Source organism: Balaenoptera borealis, assembly GCF_965194805.1.
Source record: "Balaenoptera borealis genome assembly, chromosome: 21".
Lineage (NCBI taxonomy): Eukaryota > Metazoa > Chordata > Mammalia > Artiodactyla > Balaenopteridae > Balaenoptera > Balaenoptera borealis.
In genome coordinates, this window is record NC_138880.1 from 3,602,578 (window position 1) to 3,609,180 (window position 6,603).

Below are 6,603 nucleotides of genomic sequence, written 5' to 3' on the forward strand. Positions count from 1 at the left end.
CTATTATTGATTTTCTGTCTCCCCAGCTAATAGCTTAGGCATGTGTAGGTAGGGATATTTTCCATCCTGATTACTTCTGTAGCCCCAGCATTTATAGAGCTCACAGTAGGTACTCAATAAATACTTGTTAATGAATGACTGAAGCAATCGGCAGTGGTTTGGGTGGGAGCAGTGCTCTGGGGAGTGGCAGGTTCCAGCTGGCAAACTCCATGGTGAGCTGAGGCTGACACCTTGAGGGGCAGTGGGGCTCAGGACTCAGAACCTAGAGGGTGCTGGGGCACAGCTGAGGAAGAAGATGGCAGAAACAATGATACCCATCACCATCTGCAGGGCTTCCCCTCCCTCCCTCCCACTCTCTCTTCTCTCCCTTCTTTCCTTTTATGGGATCAGAAATCTTTATAGGCTGCAGTGGTCAGAAAGGCTTCACAGAAGTGGGACTTCAATCAGATTTGAAAGACAGTCATAAAGCCACATTTCAAAGTCAACAGGGTTGGGACCAGTGTGGAAATATTGTATTTTTGGCTTTTTATAAGTTGCCTTTCAGTCTTCTTTTTTTCCCTCCATTAGCATGAATAACTCAGATTGGCTATTTTTAGTTGTAATTTTTGCTCTAAGATTCACTTCTATTAGCAAGTACATTTGAGGCTAAAAAATATTGTTTCTTCTTCCCAGGATGAAGTAAACCAGATCATGGAAACCAATCTGTGGCTACGTCACGTACGTGTCTACGTCACACGTTCTTCTCTTGGAATTGTGTCATACTCGTGTGTCAGTTTAACAACATCCAATGGATAAAATCCACTAGCATTCCCTCTTTGCATCTCCAGCTTATGATAGAGCATAAAATATTAACTAGCTCCAAAGCCCAAAGTTGAATCTGGTAACGGCTGACTGGGTGCAAGCTTCACGGTGCAGAACTGAGTGACAGAGTTCTCTCTGACTGTCCTTCGGTGGTTTCTGCTCTCAAGCCTCCTATTTTTGTCTGAGTCTCGAGCTCCAGAGCCAGATGCTTGCCCACTCTTTGATCCTGCTCTGGGTTAGATCCCACCGTCTGGTTTTATCAGTCAGACCATCTTGTTCTTCCTTCCTGTCTCAACCTTCTATGCAGATTTTGTAACAAACCCATCATCATACACTTGAATTCTCTTTTTAATATTAGCAATGGATTGCTACTCGAGATCGAGCACAGTCCATGGAATATGGAAGCTGAGCCTATAAACTTGGCTAGCTAATTAATAATCAACAGATACTTATCTAATATCTATGTTTGCCCAAAATCAGCTCAGCTACCTTGTTCCCCATGGATTTAATCTTCCAACTTTTGTTAGGAAACCAACTCTTTAAATAAGAAAATTTTCAAAAAGTGGTTGAACCAACATAGAATTAACGTTGGAAGAAAGTCAAGAATTTTTTTAAACTGACTTCTATTCCCTTTAGATCTGGAATGATTATAAATTGCGCTGGGACCCAGTGGAATATGATGGCATTGAGACTCTTCGTGTTCCTGCAGAGAAGATCTGGAAGCCTGACATTGTTCTCTACAACCAGTATGGGCATCTGACTGCCAGTCTCTTTCCAAAGTTGCCTTTGGTACAGGCTGACCCAAAGCACAGGGGGTGTCACTAATGGTGTCTGATTTACTTTGCAGTGCTGTCGGCGACTTCCAAGTCAAAGGCAAGACAAAAGCTCTTCTTAAATACGATGGCATGATAACCTGGACTCCACCAGCTATTTTTAAGAGTTCCTGTCCTATGGATATCACTTTTTTCCCTTTCGATCATCAAAATTGTTCCCTGAAATTTGGTTCCTGGACCTATGACAAAGCTGAAATTGATCTTCTAATCATTGGCTCTAAAGTGGACATGGATGATTTTTGGGAAAACAGTGAATGGGAAATTGTCGATGTTTCTGGCTACAAGCATGACATAAAATACAACTGCTGTGAAGAGATATACACAGACATAACCTATTCTTTTTACATTAGAAGATTGCCGATGTTTTACACCATTAATCTGATCATCCCCTGTCTCTTTATTTCATTTCTAACTGTGTTGGTTTTCTACCTTCCTTCTGACTGTGGTGAAAAAGTGACGCTCTGCATTTCAGTTCTGCTTTCCCTGACAGTGTTTTTGCTGGTGATCACAGAAACCATCCCATCCATGTCTCTCGTGATCCCCTTGGTGGGCAAGTACCTGCTGTTCACCATGATCTTCGTCACCTTGTCCATCGTGGTGACGGTGTTTGTGTTGAACACCCGCATTCACACCCCGACCACACACACATGCCCACGTGGGTGAAGGCAGTCTTCCTCTGGCTGTTACCCCAGATCCTGATGATGAGGAGGCCTCTGGACAAGAGGAAGGGGACAAGATATGACAAAAACCCCAAAGGCTTCTCTGGTAGGCCTGCCAAAGTCAAGTTCGATCATCGCAGAGAGCCCAAACTTCTTAAAGAATGCTGCCACTGTCGTAAGTCCAGTGAGATCGCCACCAGCAAGAGACAATTAAGTCATCAGCCTTTACAATGGATGACTGAAAATTTGGAGCCCTCACCTGAAGTCGAAGATGTGATTGATAGTGTTCAATTCATAGCAGAAAACATGAGGAACCAAAGTGAAACAAAGGAGGTAAATGTATGGCTCTTCTAGCCTGTTCACCCGCAGCAGGCCTGGGGGCCCTGCGTAGACATGTCAGATCTTCAGTGTGAGTTCTGTTTGCAAGACGGTCAGGGAGTGGTGCCCTAAGATCCAGCCCTGTGATGATGCAGTTATGGGTGAACTGCCCTGGGGAGGGGGTGGGGTAAGGTGTAGCCTCAGAGCAAATCTCTGCCTCCAGAAATGTCAACTCAAGTAAAATCTGGTTAAAATAAACACTCAGGGCAACCTTGGTTTATTAAACTGAGAGCCCCTGCATAAGGAAGGGTGGGAGAGGGAAAAGCCGGCTGAGGGGCAGGAGGAAAGCCTGCAGGGCCGCTCACAGTCTGGGAGCCTGGGAGGAAGGTGACGTGAGCCTCCGGCAGCTCCAATCCCACTTACTCCACTTGACGGGGATCCAGGTGCTGACTGAATGAACCTCAGGGATATTTTTAGCATCAACACAGTCTGCTTCTGCGGCCCAGAGCCTAACTATAGCAGCTCGGACCTCCCCATCCTCCAGAGAGAGAGAGCTCAAGAACTTTATGCCAATTTTCCATACCATCAGGATGACTAGCTGGGGGCCTCTGAAAACTCCTGCCGCCAGGGGTCTGGGTCTGACCTGATGGCAGTAGCCATCATCCTTATCTCCTAATGAAGGGACATGGCAGACCTGAAGTCCACCCATTGGTGCTGAGGCGGACACGGGCTGCATGTCACACAGGCCGGGGAGGGGGTGCATCAGGGGCAGGTGAGCCTAGGACTCCCCTCTGTGGTGACACCTTCATCAAACTAGGGGACAGTTGCTGCTTACTTGATCACCACCAGGTAGGGCTCTTGGAGGTCGGGAAAAGGAAGGACGTGAGAGATGTAATGAACTCTCCCTGACCAGCGTGATCCCGAGTTCTAGAGAGCCACCTATGCCTGATGGGGGGCCCATCACATCGCACGTCCTACACCCCCCGCCTCAAACCCATTTCCCAGACTTGCCAAGGAGTCAGAATGTCCCGTGGTGCCCATGACAAGGGTGGATGAGAAGTGTCACCTGCCCCATCAGTAAACGAAGGATGTTGCACCCACCAAGCCATCAACCACTGCAGTCACCCCCAACTGTGCACCCTGAGTGGATTCAGGGTGGAGAAAAGAAGGATGCTGGCCCTAGATAGCTAAGTTGCACATCAAAGGAATGATTTCCATGAACCCAGACTCTTGCATCTTCCCATACATAGAAAAGTGCTAAATTCCTTAACTTGAGATGTCTGGTTCTCTTTAATTAACAGTAATTTTTTTTAACGTTTTTTAAATTGAAGTATAGTTGATTTACAATGTTGTACTAATTTCTGCTGCCTAGCAAAGTGACTCAGTTATACACATATATACATTGTTTTTTGGTATTCTTTTCCATTATGGTTTATCTCAGGAGATTGGATAGGGAGGAACCACGATATGTAGGAGGTTTTGCAACAAAAACCAGGTTGTCGGAACATCAAAGGATTACTGTTGCTGTCAAATGCAACAAAATGCTCTGCAACAGTAATCTTTCGATGTTCTGGCTACCTGGTCTTTGTTGCAAAACCCCCTCTATGCCCTGACTTTTCCCTTAGCTCTTCAGCGCAGTCCCTCAGAGCGATCTGAGAGGCTGACTCCCGGGCTTGAATTCCTCAGAAAATCCACTGAATAAAACATAATTCTCAACTGTTAGGTTGTGCATTTTTTTTTCAGTCAACGCAAAAGTGGAGCTCTCCGAGCAGCTCCTTCTGGGGCGCTGTCTGCAGTCAGGGGAGGTCCTGTGCGCCCACATAAGCCTGCTCACCCTGCAGCCCGCTGTCCCAGGACTGATGGGGCGCACGCACCCACCCTCTGCAGACAAACGGAAGTCCTCTGTGTGCTACAGAGGAGACACGGGTTAACCAGAATCACAGGGATATTTGCTTTAAAATCGCCAGGAAATCTTCTGTGAAAAGGAAGCAGCTTACTTATGAGACAAAGCTTATCTCCCACGGTTTTGATTTTTTTTACAGCTGCTTGACTTTTGTCTTTCAGGTGCAGGACGACTGGAAATACGTGGCCATGGTGGTGGACAGGCTGTTCCTGTGGGTGTTTATGACCGTCTGCGTGTTTGGAACTGCGGGGCTGTTTCTCCAGCCACTCCTGGGGAACACAGGACATTCGTAAGATGGATTTTCCCTTTAGCTTCAGAAACTTACAAGACACTGTGTTTGTTCCATGTTTCCCCCACCACAAGGAAAGGGATAGAAAGCTTCGCACCAAGTCCCCATCTAGATGGGAAAAGAGGACTTTATTGCCAATCAGGAGCCTGGATGCCCTCCCTTGGGGCACAGAGGAGTCCTTTATGATCCCAGTGTCTGGGATCTGACACTGGAGCCTAGAGCTGGCAGCGCCTGCAGGCTTCTCTTGTCTGTACACGTTTGGCTTCCGGGGCCGTGACCCACCCACAGAACAGCAAACCGTGGGATCAAAGTCAAGCCACGCTAAGAGGTTCTTTTGCTTCTCCAGTTTATGGGCTTCTCAGTATAATGACACCTGCCAGACGTGAAACTCTGGACCTTGGACTTGCTGACCTCTGCAGCACCTGTGAACTTGTGTATGCTTGCTTTCTCCTGCACAGCTCTGTGATGTAGAACAGACACTGCAGCATTATTTGATACATTATTTGGTAAAAAAAGTATCAGCAGGTAGTCAGTCTAACCAACAGGCTGTATTTACTCCCCTTTTAAAAACTCTTATTGAAGTGTAGTTGATTTACAATGCTGTGTTAACTTCTGCTGTACAGCCAAGTGACTCAGTTATACATATATATGCATTCTTCGTCATGTTCTTTCCATTTTGGTTTATCGCAGGATACTGAATATAGTTCCCTGTGCCGCACAGTAGGACCTTGTTGTTTATCCATCCTATATATACTAGTTTGCATCTGCTGATCCCAAACTCCTGGTCCTTCCCTCCCCCACCCCACCCCCGTATTTAATTATCATTCATCTGGCTAGAGGCTTGAGTGGTGACTTTGCCACAGTCCCAGAAATAGGTTCTGTCCATGCACTTGGAGCTTTGTAGGAAAAGTCATAAACACAGAGATCTCCAGGACCAGGTATCACATGGGGAAAGTAACCAGAGCAACGAAAATAAAGCATGACGTGGTCTGGCCGGAGAGACCTGAAGCAACCTTTGCCGTGGGTCCAAAAGGTGTCTCTTCTCATCAGCAGTTCCATTTGCTCTTTGTAACTAAGACTGAAAAGAAAAGTGTTTCTTCTGTAGGAAATGGTGATCTTGTACCTTTTAGAGCAATTCCCTTTCTGAGAGGGAGAACCTTGGGTATTCTGTTTTATTCTATCCTCGTTTATTATCTTCTTATTTTTTGTATACACTTATTATAACAGTTTTAAAGATGCATTTTAAAGTAGAAAAAAAAATCTACTCTAACACAGGAACTAATTTCATTTTGCCTTTTCCTTTCTAGTCCTTGTCTAAATGCACACATAATTTGACACCTCAGTTTTACCTTTCGGTTTTGTATTTTGCTATTTTCTCTATATCATGTCAGCAGCATTTCTCCGTGATGTTACGCAGTCTTGAAGTATAATTTTTGTGGTTGCATAACCTCCATTGTGTTGATACCCTACAACTTCTATTACTGATACTGACCAAGGTTCTTGACCTTCCCTTAATCAATAGAAATTGACAAGAGGCCAGACAAGAAACTCAGGCAAGGCTTTATTGGGGCTCCTGAGGTGCCAGGAGCGAAAGGAACGAAAACAAGTAACAGCTTCCCTTGCTCACTCACCAAGGGGGGCGAGTTCCTTACATGGGGTGAGGGTAGGGGTGTGTCCAGGGGTCGGGCCGGAGGGGGGGCTTAGGTGGTCTGCCCACCCCTTAGGTGGGGTTGAGTGCAGGGGGCGTGCAGAGTACCCTGCTTTTGCTCCCAACTCATCGGAAGTGGCTGTTGGGTTTTT

General features: G+C 46.1%; 1 pseudogene across 1 annotated transcript; it reads left to right on the forward strand.

The window, feature by feature from the left end:
- The first annotated feature begins 561 nt into the window (after positions 1–561).
- LOC309619409 (neuronal acetylcholine receptor subunit alpha-6-like) lies at positions 562–5,593 on the forward strand (annotated as a pseudogene). Its single transcript, XR_014249861.1, has 4 exons — positions 562–717; positions 1,438–1,547; positions 1,649–2,626; positions 4,676–5,593. The product of XR_014249861.1 is annotated as a neuronal acetylcholine receptor subunit alpha-6-like (transcript).
- Positions 5,594–6,603: the final 1,010 nt, after the last annotated feature.